Here is an 18478-nt window from a genome sequence, read left to right on the forward strand (position 1 = left end):
GATTTAAATGTTGTTTCCATGGCAACTCGGGAGATTTCCCACTTTTGAGAATATGTTGATGTTCTTTTTGTTTCGCTAGCCCCAAGGGATCACATACGATTTAAGTTTGGAAATACCCTCCCCCCACCTTTTGCATATTGCCTAATGCATTAGAATGCAGCTGTTTAGCAAAAAATGATAACTTGGCGTGAACCACTTTTGTGTCCATTCTGAGCAAAATGCTATGAATATTGCAGAGTTTTTGAGGGGCTGTATCTTTTGATAGAAACGTTGGTGAGTCTTGAAATTTCAAAAGTATTATTCTGATTACATTTTTTATTCAAATATCCAACAAAAATGGTGAAAAACTATTCCAAATTGAAAATTGAAAAATCTTTCAGACACCCTAACAGTATCCATTAACAATTAACATTAACACACTCACACAAGTCACAGCATAAAAAGAAGGTAAGACATGTTAGAACAATACAGCACATACTCAGGACACTATTCTGCCCTCCTTGTATTATATTTATTCATTCATTTATTGCAACAATGAGTTGGATTTCATACAGTAAAAAAGACAGGCATAAAAATGGTTCACAATATAGTTATATGTATATACCTGTATATACTTTGTACAATAAAACTGTATAAATTGACATCTTAAATACATAGATATGAAAAGAAAAAGAAAAAGAAAAAAACGAAAAAAAAACACTCAAGAGCAATCACATTTAAACATAATTATAAGGTACATGGGACTTCACAAGACCAATAATCATATATCAACTGACATCAACGTATTGTTCAACAATTAAAATTGAGAAAGATTTTGAAAGAAAGAGACAGACAGTAAACCCAAATTGAGTGGTGGTATAATGCATTATTCCTAAAACTATATCCAGTCAAATTCAATTGATATTAAATTTGTTACATTCTAAATTATTTTATTTTGAAATTCATATAATAAGCAAATGTGTAATTGAAGTAAAACGTTAACACGGCACTTTAATTCAATATAAAATTGGCAATAATTATTATGATTAAATTTAATACCCTGTACAAAGTTTGAATACAAGTACCCCCAGGTTTAATACTAATAAACGGGTGTCGTATAATAATAACAGATATCTAAAATAAGATTTAAAGATAATTATATGGACCAATAATATATATCAACTGACATCAACGTATTGTTCAGAACAATTAAAATTGAGGAAGATTTTGAAAGAAAGAGAGAGACAGTAAACCCAAATTGAGTGGTGGTATAATGCATTCTTCGTAAAAATAAATCCAGACAAATTCAATTGATATCGAATTTGTTACATTCTCAATTATTTTAAAATTCATATAATAAACAAGTGTGTAATTTAAGTAAAATGTCTGCACGGTACTTGAATTCAATATAAAATTGGCAATAATGATTATGAATTAAATTTAATACCCTGTACAAAGTTTGAAGACACTAATAAACCGGTGTCGTATGATAATCACAAATATGTAAAATAGGATTGATGTCTTTTTATTAAAATTATTACATTTGATTAACGAAAATATACTCTATAAAAAGGACAATAAAAATACATTAAATTTGGCAAGATCATTGTAGATTAAACAGACACCAGGGTATGAAGCTATTTTTGTATCTATTAGTTTTGCATTTGGGAGGGTACAGGTCTTTGCTGTTCCGAAGAGAGTATCTTGTTTCTCTTGGAGCAGGAAGAAGATGATTTAGCATATGACTGAGGTTACGAATTTGGGTAAAAAAATTAAGGCATAGTTTTTGTCTACATTCAGAAAGGGATTGGATTGACTCTAACATTTCGGATTGTTCTTTGGTCAGGCCTCCATGAAATACTTGGCAAGCATACTCTAACACCGATCTAATGCATGCCACATAGTATCTGCACAAATCAATCTGATTTAAACCTGCCCTTCTTAATTGAACAAGAAGGTACAAGCGTTTTGCTGCTTTAGTGTAGGTTTCTTTCACGTGCATCTTGATCCTTATCGATTCTACTTGATTTTCCGACAATTCAGAAAGCACACTTAAGGGCACAGATGTATGGATATAACAAGCGACTCCACCACCCGTGGTATGGTCCCTGTTACAACGAATCGGGGGGGGGGGGGGGTGATAATTATCAATAGTTAACGAACAGTCTGGAATAGTAGATTGACACCAGGTTTCAGTGATACAGCATACACTACATCCACTTTCTTGTTTAATAACATAACCGATAGCTCATCAAGTTTCAGGATTAACGATCTGGCATTCGTGTTCATTAGTGTAGGTGTGTTCCATTTATGTATCTTTACGGTACTCTAATCAAATTTTGGTTATTAACCTCGGACTGACGGCAATTTGTGTTTCTCTTCTTTGACAAGAGCACTGTGATTCTATGTTGTTGTTTTTTTGTACCAGAACGGACACCTCTGAGTCTGAGGGTTGGAGGTGTTCCACAAATTCCCAAGTCATTAATTTGTTTCCAAACGGGGGCAGGGAGCCTGTTAGGCACATGAGCAGAAGCCCGAATATCAAGCAGAGACGAAGTAGAATAGGTACGATTTACAGACTGGCTGATACTGATAGGTCGATCTTCAAATTGCTTATTTTCAAGAGGACCTGGGTTCGACTTGACATCACCACAACACATAATCTCAATGTTAAAATAAGCGGTAGAGTTACTGTAGACTAGTATGAAATACAGGATTTCAAGTATCATCTATGGTTGCCAGGCAACCCATGAGCTGCATTCACCAAAGACTTGGTAATGGGTAGTTCTTCTGAATTAATGATAAATAGCTGCTACCAATCCCAAGAAGAGAAGAAAGCACTTAATAAGCAGGCAATGTGAAAGCCCATCCTTTGCTTACACTTCAGTGCATCCCCATTGTCACAAAATCGTTATATCATTCACATTTAAAGTCAGTGCAGTAATGCTATACAAATAGGTATACAAATAGGCTTGTATACTACACGTACAAGTGGTCACATCTAAATATTTGTTTCCCCTGTTATTGAAGCTTACACAAAATTGAGCGTGTCGGACTGCAGAAGTCTATACGCTGTGTAGGTCGGGAGCTTGGCCTTGGCACACTACACACAACACGACATCGACAACGATCGTTCGCCTAGCTGCCACTTATCTCAAACGCACTGATCACAGCTGTACTTACCTCGAACTTGTTGTCGCCGGTTCACTAAAATTGTTCCAATATCTGGAAATATCCTCATGGATCAGATCACAGAAAGTACTGTCACTGCCAGATAGATATCTTCCGTCCAAAAAGTGCGCCAGTTTGAGTTGTCTTCAAATGTTGATGTAGTCTAAATTCTGTTCTTGCCGCTCGATCTCATCTGGTATATTATTGGTAAGCTCTGTTCTTTTTCGTGGCGCGGGCCGCTCGTGATCAATACGAAATCGAAATTGCAGATTAGTCTTAATATGATGTCGGATGCCTGTTCAATTCTTTCAAAACCTAGCGAAAGCATGCCTGTTTTTCTATAATGGTAGAGACATGCATTGGTACTTTAAGCTTAGAGCGTTAGATAATTTAATCATTATTGTTTTGTGTACATAATTGAAGCTAGAAGCTAAGAAATATTTTTCAATTCGCTGATTAATGAACCTGTCAAAGCGCGCATGACGTGGGATTTTATTGGTGTTAAAATGCATCCCAGCTAGCTTAGCAGCGCATTGTCTAGTCTGAGAGGAGTTTCGGATGTGGATTTTTTTTTCGTGTATCCGAGATGCGGTACGTAACTACTGGTTATGTGTGTGCATCAGGATGTTGATGCTTTAATAATTTCCAACTGCAGTGTAACGGAATGCCATTTTCAACATCCGAATTTGCCGATCACAAAAGAATCTTGTTACGCGGGGAAAATTTTGCTTATGATAACAATTATTAAGTGTCCGTGAAATATTTTATGTTGGTTCCTCAAATTAATTCCTCTTTATACCTGTCACTTTTGTGCATTAACAGAAAGTCTTGTTAACCTGTCTTTGAAAACGATGTAAATGTTGTTGTTGCTATAATACATTTCATGTATATTCTGACAATTCTGTTTCATGTTGTAATATGTATTACAATAATTACATTGTATAGAGTATGTAGACCTGTGCACTAGCTCCCGGCACTAGCTCTTCTTTAAAGGTAATACAAAGTTTTGGGAAATTTTGAAAATTGGGTGGATAGTGAATCTTTACAATTTTGATATATTTGGATGCCCCTGTGGATGTATTATAAGCACTAAAAAAATTAACCCCTAAAACATTTCTGTTTTCGAGAAAAATTGAATATATAAATTTACCGGTGCTCCCGGTAAATTTTGATAAATTTCAATAGCGCCTACGGCCGTACAATGGTAGCTGCGACCATGAAAATCTCAGAATATGTAGTTGTGATATATAATTTCCAAACGGGAATAGCTAAACGGTCGATTTTAGTCAAGAAACATTGTTTCATAGCTAAATGGATATCTTGACCTTGAGAGGGAGCTATACAACATAAAGAGTTTATTATTTATAATTTCATAACTTTAGACTCGATTTCAACCGGGACAACGATCGATGAATATTGTAGGAACGCATATGCTTCCAATATGTTAATTTGAACCAAATTCATGACCCCATACTAAAACTTTGTAATACCTTTAAAACACGGTAATCTGGACTTATACGGGTATTTCCATTTGAGTAACTTTGTACAATCAAGGCCTTGAAAGGAAATAAATTAATAATTAAAACAAGAATTATATAGGCCTATATGATATGCATATATACAAGGGTATATATAGTATATACATGCAGCCCAAAATTCGTATATTTTGTGTGTTTCATTATTTTCTTTCACTCTAATTTTTGTCTGAACTGCCGTAACGTAGAACTCATTCATTTGTCATTCTTATGTATACATGTGCATTGTATACACCACACGACAAATAATGTGTATGAAATACATAAACATTTTTACCTCACACTTTATCTCATGAAGGCATTTTATTATAAATTTGGAGAAAACAGGCAGTCATTGTTATCGTATATACGGTATAGTGCATGGTTAAAATGATTGAACGCAAGAACAGCACATCAGTATTAATTGGCGGATCCTAAGATTTATTTGGCCGGGTCATGCTTGGCGGGAGTGGGTTGGGGTACAATGTGTGACTGTGACGAAATAGAAAAATATATATGTTTTAACAATGATTTTAAAGACATTGCTCCTGAGAATAAGTGTATCTACATCAATTTCAAGAAATAGTGTACCCCCCCCCCCCCCCCCCCCAAGCAGGTCGGGCGCACTACAGTACATTGTGTAGCAGATTTTGACCAATAATGGGGGGGGGGGAGCACCCACCGAGCCGCCGGTCGATCATTGTTTAGCGAGCTGCAAATAAACACCTTCCTTTCATTTGTCTGAGTTCAAGGTCAAGAAAAACACAATAGTCGTATTTTATTATTGTGTGATACAAATAGAGCACGTACATACATGTCGAACACAGTTGTGAAAAGACGTCGATAGTTTTATAAAATATGGTCAACATTGAACGTGTACTATGACGGCAGTAAGTGCGTAGGAATACATGCACATCACGTTCAGTTTCTGAAGTGGAGGCCAACCAATTTTAATGGGCATTTAGGGCATATTTGCGAGTGTCGAAATTGCAGAAGAAAATTGATTCACGATTCACACAGCCATTTCATTTTCAGCACTGATATTGGACAAGATTAAGGTAAACGATCCGACTCTTTTGGGGTTATTGCATGCTGATTTTCAATTCTATTTCATTTCGAAACCAAACTGTTATAATTGTATTCATAGTCTATACTTCATTCTCTGATGTTGCTCCTACTTTGCCTGCTATACTACTATCTCTATTACTACTACTACTACTACTACTACTACTACTACTACTATACTACTACAACTACTATTACTATTACTACTACTACTACTACTACTACTACTACTACTACTACTACTACTACTACTACTACAACTACTATTACTACTACTACTACTACTACTACTACTACTACTACTACTACTTCTACGGCTACTACTACTACTACTACTTCTACTACTACTACAACTACTATTACTACTACTACTACTACTACAACTACTATTACTACTACTACTACTACTACTACTACTACTTCTTCTACTACGGCTACTACTACTACTACTACTTCCACTACTACTACTTCTACTGCTACTACTACTACTAATACTACTAATACTACTTCTACTACTACTACTTCTACCGCTACTACTTCTACTACTACTGCTACCACCACCACTATATATACTACTACTTCTACTACTACTACTACTACTACTACTACTACTACTACTACTATTATTACGACTACTACTACTACTACTACTACTTCTACTACTACTACTACTTCTTCTACTACTACTAGTAGTACTACTTCTAGTACTCCTTCTACTTCCACTTCTACTATTACCACTACAATACTTCTTCTACTACTACTACTACTACTACTACTATTACTACTTATAGCCATTGCCTCTACTGCTTTTTTTTTTGGGGGGGGGGGGCTACTATCTACCCACTTTGATTGACAGTACGTTGTTATCATGTTTGGATTAGGTTTTCCCATTACATTAAGCCGGCTTTGCGGAATAACACCATTGTGTTTAGATTGTGTCACGCTCAGTGTGTATATTCGACTGGCGTGAAAATGATATCATTTTGCAAGGATTAAATGATTACTTCGTCACTCATGTGGTTTATTTTTATAAATTGTGTGTGTGTATGTTTGAAGCCTGCGTTCAGTATTGTAAGCGCTTTGAAAACACTAATGTGTAGAGCCGTCGCCAGACCATTTCCAGCGTGGGGGGGGGGGGGGGGGTGGGGATGATGGACCCCCTTCATTCTCCATTCGCCTAGAAAATGACGAATTTGCTCAAATGAAAAGAATAAAGAGGGTGTGACACCCCTCCCTCCCCTGTAGCGGCCCCTGATATTATATCTGGTTTGTTGGTTGCTGTTTTTAACTAAGTGAATGATTATCAATCATCGGCTGATTCAGGTGGGCGAGGGCACGTGCTTCTTGCAAATACGCCACTTAACAACCCTAAATTACTTCATAGTGTTTTCATCATTGTAGGCCTGTACCAGGCAATTAAGCAGATGAAATAACACATAATCGCTTACATTAAAGATTAATTTTATAGCATTTTGTTTGTTTCCATTTGTTTTTTTTTTTATAAATCATGTCAAGTCCTTAGATTTCATTTGAATGCCAATTTCGTCGACAAGTGAGCTGAAAAATCTTCTATGAAGAAGGAGGGAAGAGAAGAGAAGATCCCCAGAATATCGATTTTTGCCGGTGTATCACATCCTAAATTTTCCGACAGTAATTGTGTAATATGGTATGTCACCAAACCCTAACCCCTGTGTCGACGCCAATATGGTTACAATACGGGGCCTTAGATTTATATTTTAGAATGGAAAGTTGTTGAAACTTTTTAATCATAATTATTGCTCCGATAGAATAATTTTTGGTGAACAAATGAATGTGTTGCGTGCTGCATAGATAACAAAAAAGTAAAGTGTTGCTGATATGTATCCGATTAAGATGAGGCGTAAAAATGAATGGGCAGAAAGGAAATTAAAAGAGTATAAGAAACAATTTATGTTCTGATGTTAAATTTTAATTAACATTAACCATGGCAATCGGTGATGAGGAAATATTAGATCCTGATCTTTTTTAGATAATAAGTCTATATTGAAATATAACCTTATTTTCAACCCCGATAAGATAATTTACGAAAAATAATATCAAACATACTTGTTTACAATTCGTCCATGTCTTCTTGCTCATACCATTCGCCTGTTAGATTGTTGATCATCTTAAAGATAACATTTATCAATAACAATAAAAGTATCATAATATTGTCTTTTTTATATCGTAGGGCCCAAATTGGGCAGTACCAAATAATAACACTGCGCTTCTGTAAACACATTAAACGTTAATCAATAACAATTTATAAAGTGCACGGTTTCCATGGGTGATGATATCTATCTTATCCATGCCATGAACTACCTGTATATTTATATATATATTCATCATGATCATGTATATTGAATGTATACTAAAAACAGGGCCTTGAGACTAAATCAGAAACGAGGTTGAACAAAATTCACGAAGTATGTGTTAACAATTCACATGTATTTAATTAAGTACTTAAGATTGTCAATTATATGTTGTTCCTGTGAAATTACTGTGAAGCAAGATTGTAAATGTATCATGAACAATAATTATCCTCTATGGGCATAATAAAGAAATTAAATTAAATGAAAATGATATATATACTTTATAATGCGAAATGTAAAGAGAGAATACTGATTGCGTAGCTTAAATAAAAGTCCCCCATTGGATTGTATTGCAAAGGTTGAAATTATGTGTTGTTATATGCCATCTGCTATATAACCATGATGATGTATAGATACTACTGCACCATCAACATCATCCATTATATATATATTTTTACTATCATCCCTGTCATGCAGAGTTGGAATCATCGGATTTCAGTGAGTGATGAATACTCATCGTGCCGTAAACTAAATAATGTATATTTACATATAATATATTATATATTATATAATTCAAAAGTAAAAAGGGAATAATGATTGCGTAGCTTAAATCAAAGTTCCCCATTGAATTTTATTGCAAAGGATGAACATTATGTAATATATATAAAGGTATATGTGTTGTTATATGCCATCTGCTATATAACCATGATGATGTATAGATACTACTGCACCATCAACATCATCCATATATATTTTTTACTATCATCCCTGTCATGCAGAGTTCATCACTTGGATGATGATCATCGGATTTCAGTTAGTGATGAACACTTAATGGACTGGAGTATGAAAATCTCACAGTGGCGTTGACTCTGCATGAATAATCCAGCCACTAGGTGTACGAGCACGGCGGCTATCATGGCCATGGCGAATGATATGGGCTTGCTCGCCTTCGTCTTCCTATCCGTTGTCGTGAGCTGTATCGCGGCGTGCAAGTGTGTGGATCCTCCGTCGGTGTGCACGGGGAATTTCGGTAAGTAAGATGCCTGATTAGGAACTGATCAGCATCCTGATAAGGTATTAGGGACGATTGTATGTGAGCCATGGCTTAACTGTTGGCATGCTTGTATATAGCCTATACAAAGAGGCAAGCTTAATATTGGGATTTCGTCTTCGGCGTTCCATTGTGTTATTACTGTTTTCAACACTCAACCCCGTCTGCCCCTATTACCTGAACAAAATAATTGAAGAAATATAATTGATATGAGTGATAATTTGATCGCCATGGGATGATGGGGCATGCTTTAACATAGAGGCAATCTTTATATTGGGCTTTCATTTTTTGGGTTCCATTGTGTTATTACCGGTTTTAGCACTCAACCCAACGGATACCGGGCGGATACCGGGGTCATGTCCCTCTGGCCGAAATATTAAAAAAAAGAGGGAATAGGAGGAAGACAATAAGAGACATGGGTGCATTACCCCTATTTATTTTCTTCATATTTTTTAATTTTAATTTCTAAATTTATTATTTTTTATTATTTTGTTGTTGTTGCTTGTCACATAATTTTAGAACTTGTGCCCCTAACCAGAAAATTCTGAATCTACATGTGTACTGCCCCACCCGCCCTATTTCTTTAAAAAAAGGTAAATCAGTGATAATTTCAATGAGAATGAGTGTTGAAGACATAATATATCATGATGTTTTTTTTTGGGGGGGGGATGTACATGTGTTAACTGAGACGTAAGCATCCTCTTAAAAAAGATCGTTGCAAGAGGGTATGCAGTACTGAGACCTCTCTCCCTTTAACATTTATGTCGGCGATTTGGAATATATAGGCTCTCGGCAAAGCTCACAAATTAATTGCTTTCGTTATGCAGTAAATACTGGTCGGAAAATTTGCCCCAGTCCCCCCCCCCCCCCCTCCCCCCCTCTTTTTAAAATGTCTAGCGACGCCCCTGGTCATAAATACGGCATGATGATTACAGAGCAGTACTTACAATATCCGTGTGTGCGAAGATCGTATAGGATGACCCCATTCAACAAGCTACATTCCCTGTCAATAATACGTGCCCTGGGCATCATTATGACCTGTCAGTAGAAATTCGCCTTTTTCACTGTGATCTGTGTATACATTTTGTCTGCAAATACATTTTGTATCTATATTCGTTGCCATGTGTATGTGTGTATGAACTTGACTAGTCATAAATCGTATACGTAATGAACAAGACGCGATTTGTTCAGATGAATAATTTTGTTTGCATGATAACGAGTTGATTATGTTAAATTGGATATAATGTTTGTATCGTTATTCCTGCTTCGTGTAGTAGACAGAAAGAGGAGAAGGGGGAGAAATGTAAATGATAATCAACTTGAAAGAAAAAGATGGAGATGAAAAGGAGAAAAGGAAAGAAAAGGAGAAGATGGAAATAAGGAGAAGATAAGAAGAACAAAAAGAAGAAGAAGTAGAACAAGGAGGAAGAGACGCGATGGATCAGTGGCATGAGCAGTGGTCCCGCAACCACGAGGTCCCGGGTTCGGAAGTCTCTGCGCTATAATAGTGCGTTATGGAAAGGCATTAATTATCATTATCGAGTCCCTTGAAGAGGACTTATAGCCGTCGGCCCCTGGTTGCTTACTAACAAGCATATCAGACAAGCTTTTTTAGCAGTCAGATACCGAATAAACCATCAAGACGAAGAAAAGAAGAGTAGTAGAAAAAGAAAGAAGAAGAAGCGCCCGGGGGAGGGGGGGGGGGTCAAATTTGGTTTGGACGGGGGTGTGCCGCTCAAGCCTCGAAAGCCCTACCCATTAGTAGGGCATTTTCTCGAAAAAAAAGACCCATTTTCGGGTGTTTGTTGGTTCTTTGCACACCCGAAAATTGTGCAGATATTTAAAAAACGTACCTATTTTTAATGGTATTTTTGTTAAAAGTACATGGGACTATGCATGGGACCCATGTTTAGGGATTTGTGTGTGAAAAAGTCACCCATTAGAGCGGCACACCCCCGTATGTCCTTATGTGTGAGTACCCCCCCCCCCCCCCCCGGGATAAGAAGAAGAAGAAGAAGAAGAAGAAGAAGAAGAAGAAGAAGAAGAAGAAGAAGAAGAAGAAGAAGAAGAAGAAGAAGAAGAAGAAGAAGAAGAAGAAGAAGAAGAAGAAGAAGAAGAAGAAGAAGAAGAAGAAGAAGAAGAAGAAGAAGAAGAAGAAGAAGAAGAAGAAGGAGGAGGAGGAGGAGGAGTAGGAGAAGAAGTAGAAAAGGGAAATGGAAAAGAAAAGAGAGAAATACGGCTTAAGATAAGGAAGAGAGTTGAGAAAAGAAGGAAGGAATGGAGAGCGATGTTTAAAAAATAACGATAGTGTGCACGATCGCTTTGTTTGTTTCCCCGTCTTTGTGTGTAGGCCTCTTTTTGTTCGGTAAACAACCTCTGAACTGATAACATTTTGATAAGCATTATTGAAATGTAAAAATACCCTCATATCCACATCGTTATACGTTATTGAAACAAAATATATACGACCTATTTTTCGGCCAGTTCATGGTGAAAACATTGTGATCTCTGATTTAATGGAGGCACAACCTACTGTGCCGCTTTATAAAACAAAGAAGATATTCTGATTATTGGAGATTGTGTGCGATTGTGCCACGCCTCCCCCACCAGAATCTTGGATCTTCCTCCTAATATCTGGGCATTATTATAAAGTTTGGTATCTATAATTTTTGTCCGATATAATTATATGACAAGGCCTCAATTCCATGCAAGAGCGTGGGTGGAGGCTGAACTTACCTATACCGCTAACCTCATAATTTAGAAGTTGTCTTATGGATCGTTTGGTAATGATTAATGAATATGTGCCCCTCCCCCATCATCATCCTGGGGGCGGATCTGGGCATTTACCGAGAAAGTCAATGTATAATGCTTTTTATTTCTAAAGAGGCCGGAATATAATAGCTAAGCTAAGCCATCACCGTGTCCCTAAGGACGTTGGCTCCAATTCAAGCCATTTTTTCCTATCTTGAGTAATTCTATTTGCTGCCTACTAGGATGTCACTTTCCCATCTCTACCTTGGTCTTTCTTGCCTATTTGTTCCAAAAAACAGTCTCCGTGAGTCGATATTTTGCCTACGTATTTACAGTGGCGTCTTTAGATACATGCAGGGGCTACTGTTATGATCAAATGATCGAGAGAGAGAGAGAGAGAGAGAGAGAGAGGGAGAGAGAGAGAGAGAGAGAGAGAGTGGGAGAGAGGGCGAAAAGAAATTTACATTAAAGGAAATGGATTGGGGAAATGGTGGCCCTCCCAACCCCCTATGACGCCAGTGCGGCAGTGCCCCCTCAATGGCCGGATCCATACTACTAATCATTCTAATCATTCTGTTTACATTCTTTTCTCCATCTTCACGTTTTGGGGGAGCAGCTATTCGAGGAAGAATCACAAATTTATCAGGGAACCAAACCGAACACGATGACATCACCTACACAGTGGATGTATTGGAAGTATTACGTCATCCTTCATCTCGAAATGCCCAGCAACCCATAGCTAACTTATCATCTGTCCGCATCATGACGGGTAGTCATTCGTGTGGATACCCCGGTCTAGAGACGGGAGGAATATATTTTATAGCTGGCGGTAGGTTTACCATATTTTATTTTGTTCATTGGTTTTGTCGCAGTAGCCTCACTTGTCAAGTTGTACTGATGTTAAAAATAGAATAAGACATCCATAAAAGCATGGGAGAAGACAAAAGGAATTGGGGCAAACATGGAGAGGTATAACTATGGGGTCAGGGGTACGTGGCACGTAAAAGAAAGAGGGAAAATAACTATTTAAAAAAAGGAACATATGATAAAGGAGAAAGGGAAAATCCGAAGTATAGACGCTCCGACTCCTCCCATTTCCTTCCCGTAGGCAATAGCTCTTTTATATTTCAATATTTTCCACAAATTAAGACCGGTGCCCCCCCCCCCTTGATGTTAAAAGTCTGGTATCACAGTACGCCTCTGGGTAAATAAGCCCTTTTTTAGAGGGTAAGTCTTGATATTCTACAAAAATACTTTTTGACCGTAACTGAGTGAGCAAATTGAAAATGAGATTACTGCCGAATTCAATGAATAACATTATGCTCACGTGCTCATTTTTTATTATGATAATAATTACTAACTTCACTCACTCAGTGGCTGCCGGGCTCACGATCAATTGGGCAAAAAGAATTTCCGTTTCGGTTTAATAAAATTTGGAGTGGACTATTAGGTTATTATTATTATTATTATTGTTGTTATTATTATTATTATTATTAATCGAGGTTAATGGCTATAACACATTTACAAAGAATTTCCTGAAAATGGCACTGAAAATACGCGTCTTGTATAATTAGTAAGGAGGTAGGTGTATTTCTATTTCATATTTTTCTTTTTATTATCAAACTATTTCACGTCTCCATAATTATGACGGCATCCTTGACTATAATAATTATGATCGACAAAAATGAAGAAGTGTGAGATAATGAGTTACCCCAGATCCAGATGATCCCCAATCTCACTTTAATAGACACTTTCTACGCCCCGGATTCATTAACGCGGGAGAAAAATTGCACATCTTCGCAAGTCTTACCGCCCTTAATGATACCTCAACCTTAATGATACCTCAACCTGGTGATGAAAATCCAATCACAGCAGATCACATTTTAATCACATTTTCCAATTGGGTTTCATTATGGTAGATAGTCGTTATATATAAATTCCATTATAAGTGAACACTATTTTAAACATTAATGTGTGCATGGTATTCATGCATTAAATGCATGGATATTCGAGATAGACCTAAAACTAATTTAAATTTTCAGTGACTAAAAGTTTTTTTTAAATCAAAGTAGAAAAGGATTGAAATCAATATAACTGAATTTATCAGCCCCCCCCCCCCCCTCCCCTCGTTTTAACTTAACTTTGTCCAAGAATAACGCAAGCAGAAGAAACTGGCCATAAACGTCAGATCATTGCTCTTTCTTGTTTCCTCTAAAGTTTCACTCTGTGTTTAGGTCCCCTGTTTTATTTTGTGTGTGTCTGTGTCCTAATGATTAACGCTCATGAATTGGTAATGTCCTCACATTATGAACTTTGATTAAGGTGTGACTCGCAGTACAGTATTTGCACCTGGCCATATCCACTCTTTGATGTAGAAAACTTATAAACAGTGGCAAGATAATAAATTATTCCATCCGCTGTATTTACAGTCGCCCGGGGTTATATATCTGTTGAAAAATCGGTTCTAGCGGAACAGATTAGTGTGCCGCATTAGTCATCAGTAGCCAGATGCGACCGAGATGTTAAATATTTATTATACAAATTCGTTTCCGACGACGGAGTGCACATATCAAGGTGCCCCTGGCTATATTGCGGGTTTTTTGTTAAGTTGTTTCCATGTGATACTTCGAAGGGGCCGAAGGGGGCCGAAGGAGGCCGAAGGAGGCCGAAGGAGGCCGAAGGAGGCGAGAAACATACCTTGAATACGCCCCTCCCATAGTCCATAGGCCCCTCGGTTTGGAAGACTAATCTTCACTGTTCAATTCAATTCAATTCAATTCAATTTTCAATTCAAAGTAACATTTATGTTCTTCCAACTTTTTGTCCATATCAACAAAATACCCAAGTAATAAATTTGTACGTAAGTATGGCATTATATGGAAAAATGCTCAATCAAAGTGACCGTTTACAAACTTATCATGCTCTTAATGGGATCAGAGTGGCATACATTAATATTTATATCTGCCAAAGTGCATGGTTCGTGTCGACGCTTAAAGCCGTGGGTGGCATATTGATATATGCCAATGATTTTCGATTCTGAATCTGAAATGGGCGTGCAAGGAAAAACGCCATTTGATCATTTTCATTTATTGGAAGTGACCCGTTTTGCACTCCTGTCGTGCACTTGCATACATTGCATTATGACTTGATTATATTAAACGAACATAAGCGGGGAGGGCTGTATTGATTTTATAGAAGGTTCGATTCTGTTGTAAAATTCAGATTTCAAAATTCGACTCGATACCGGTATGAAACATGTCCCGTTCATAATAAGTCTTATTTGTATGTGTTTGTTGTTGTTGTTGTTACCATTGTTTTTATTTTGTTAGTGTTAACATGTCACCCATTTTGAAAATCTTTATTATTTATTTCGTTTTATACAGACTTTAATGCACCATCATCCTACGAGCTAGCGAAATGCGGTGGTATGGTCAGCCGTTACAATGAACACAGGGAACTCCCCTATACGGCCGATACATCGACGTGTTCGGCTTGCACGGCCATCGTTTCGTCAATAATCTTTGTCTTCTGTGTATCGATTTCTCTGGCTTTTAAATAATGATATACCTCGTAATTTTTTGTTTACGTTGATCAAAAAGTGTGTTTCAGGGATTTGAATAAAGACGAGAATATACATGGGCGTCGCTAGAGGGAGGTGTGGCCCCCTCCCCCCTCCCCTCCCCTCCCCCACATCGAAGTATTTTTAGGGACTCTACTCACCCCTTTCCGTCTCACACCTCCGTCCATATAGAGGAGATATGTCAGCCCTTTGAACGCCACTTTTTCAATTATTACACAACATTCAATGAAATGAACATTGTATAAAAATTATGTTCTAACTCTAACTTTACAGAATTTAAGCGCAAATTTCATTTCCAACTAAATAATTATTGTATGTCCGCGTCATAACACTTTAAATTCTTAAAAAGGACTCTCACCCCCCCCCCCCCTCTCACCCCCTCCCCTCTCCTCCCCTCCCGAGGCAATTTCATCACAACTGTCGGCAAATCATAATATCACCAAATGTCAGCGTTTCCTGTTGTCTGTTGGATAATTTTGCTTTACAAACTCAACAATTAATAATGTCCGTCACCTCCCTTTCAAAAAATATTAAGCGACGCCCAGTGTGAATCGTTTTCAATCAATCCTTATTTTGTAATTGTTATGAGTAAAGCACCATTATGTTTTGACTGTTAAAAATATAAATATATATTTTATTGAAACATAATATGTATTTCTTACATTTTGTGTTACAAAAACCGGTTTTTTAATATTTTACCGCACGGTGAAATGATAATAGATTACTGTTTTTGTAAGTCGTGTCATTTTCCCAATGTTACAAAGAAATACCGTTGCATAACATCGATGCACAATAAAGGTATACCTGTCGCTTCTGCATTTCACGACACAGCTTTTTAATTGAAGTCATTCTAACTCATAATTTCTTACGTCTTGGTGAAATCACTGCTGAAATATTTTAGATTGATATTTATTTCGTAAAATGTCGTGAATATGTAATAAAACTAAATCTTAAAGGGCAAGTCCACTCAAAAAATAATTTACTTTAAATAGAAGCAGAAAAATCAGGCCAATCAAAAAAGGTTTGAGCAAAATCTGTTTCTCTTGTTTTTCTGCGTCTATTAAAAGCAAATTATTTTTGTTAATTCAAATAATTTTCTCACTATTTTCAATCTATATAATTTGATCGTTATGAGGTGACCAATTTACTGTATAGGAACCAGCCAAGTGTATTGTTTTAAAAAGGAATAACACCTCTATTATTTATTCCGCTTTACTAAATTATCGATATAGGCCAATTTTAAATACAGCAACAAACTCCAAACATGTAGGATATACATCTCAGGAGCTATATATGAACACTACCCTCAATGTTTCTCCACAATATTTTTGAATTGATTTGATGTGGCCACTATGTCTCTATAAAAAGATACCAAAGTTTGGTGTTTAACACATTACTTTATCTCAATGCTTGTGTAAATTGCATTGCTCTCCTTTTGTAAAAACAGGAATTTAAATTAATTTGAGAGCTTTCCAGGAAATGTTCAGGCGCCAGGTATACATTTATGATATTCTGCATTGGTGCTATTCAACACGCTATCCTTGTAACAATTGAAAATGCTACGTTTTACAAAAATTATCATAACCTTGTTATTTTAGCTTAGAGCCTTGTAAAATTCACCCAAACTTTAGAAAATATTACGAAAAGATTGTCTATGAAGTTTAATTGAGAAGGAATGGGCACTTTTTAAGATGTTGCCAATCGTTTCAATCTTTTTTAGACACCCTGTATTTACATGTACTTGATTTAGGTAAATGTGCATACATGTATATTGTACTTGATGTTAATTTCGCTTGCTCTAGATAAGCATTTGTATATGTATGTGAATATTTTATACAAGAATTTTGCTACCTGTATATAAATAGAAATTTGGTTTAATTTACATTTAATACATTTTTGGTCCTTCCTATATATGCGTATTAAAAAAAAATCATATGACTGTATCGGAAGTTTTGAGATCGGAGTTGCATTTACCATTCAAACATTATGATGATGCAGATTATGATAATAATAATAACAACATTAATGATAATAATGATACTAATTATAATAATGATGATAATAATAATAATATAACAATAATTACCACTATGCTAAATGTGCAGTGGGGTAGAGAATATAGGCCTATATTTAAAAAAATGTTTCAAAGTACACGAAGATACTATTGAAAGGCCGTTTTATTTTTCACTCACACACAATTTTGATTAGTGAATATAAATACAAATAAATAATTTCGTTAATGTAGTAAACTGCTAAAATGTGTACGTTTCATTTACTGAATTTTACTTACAATCTTAAAAATTCGACCATGGTCGTGATAATAGCCGGATCAAAATACCCACCCCCTTATCGAAACAAAGACAAACAATTGTGTTATTTTTATTTTTGTTTAATATAGGGGCGAGTTTAGCCAATCACGTGCAGAATGCCGTCATCCCCTCCCCCTCCCCCCCCCCCCCTTTCAGACAGGGCTTATTTCGATTCATCGGGTCATCACGTCGGGTCGGGTGGTCGAGTTATCTGACCTTTTGTGAAAACATGCCCCCTTATTCACGACATTTCGGGGGTAATGTTTGTGAAATAAACCCCTCTCATCTACAGATTGTCTGGTCCAATTTTCCTGACACTTTTTGAAAACCCTACGGCAAATCCACCAAAGGTTTTGGTTTCCTATAATGTCCATCTCACATAATCTTCCGTTTTCGTTTCACGAAAGGTTGTGTAACGCGACCACTCGACCGGACGCGAAGAGCCGAAGACCCGACGATTCGAATCAAGTACGCTTCCAGACAACAATAAGTGGATAAACGCCTCTATACATGACGCCTTCATAAAACTGAAGAGTGCCAAATAATTAAGATGAAACTTGAAGTCTCAAAATAAAGCATGGGGACCTATCAAATTTACTAATGTGGAGGAAATGTGAGACCTTGAATTCATTACACTGAGATGATTAGGAGAGAGAAAGAAAGAGAGTCGAGTGAGAAGGGGGAGAGGGGAGAAAAGAGAGAGAGAGAAAGAGACGGTCGAAGGAAGA

The 18478-nt window shown here is 36.7% G+C and overlaps 1 long non-coding RNA gene across 2 annotated transcripts; it reads left to right on the forward strand.

Moving 5' to 3' along the window:
• Window positions 1-2997: 2997 nt before the first annotated feature.
• LOC105445009 lies at window positions 2998-17699 on the forward strand. Of its 2 annotated transcripts, none has more exons than XR_004064168.1 (4): window positions 2998-3353; window positions 8838-9089; window positions 12478-12690; window positions 15245-17699. It is a non-coding gene; the product is annotated as an uncharacterized LOC105445009 (long non-coding RNA). The 2 variants fall into 2 exon arrangements; XR_004064169.1 differs by lacking the exon at window positions 2998-3353 and adding an exon at window positions 5495-5722 and having other exon boundaries at window positions 8839-9089.
• Window positions 17700-18478: the final 779 nt, after the last annotated feature.

This window comes from Strongylocentrotus purpuratus, unplaced genomic scaffold, assembly GCF_000002235.5.
Source record: "Strongylocentrotus purpuratus isolate Spur 01 unplaced genomic scaffold, Spur_5.0 spur5_scaffold_15, whole genome shotgun sequence".
Lineage (NCBI taxonomy): Eukaryota > Metazoa > Echinodermata > Echinoidea > Camarodonta > Strongylocentrotidae > Strongylocentrotus > Strongylocentrotus purpuratus.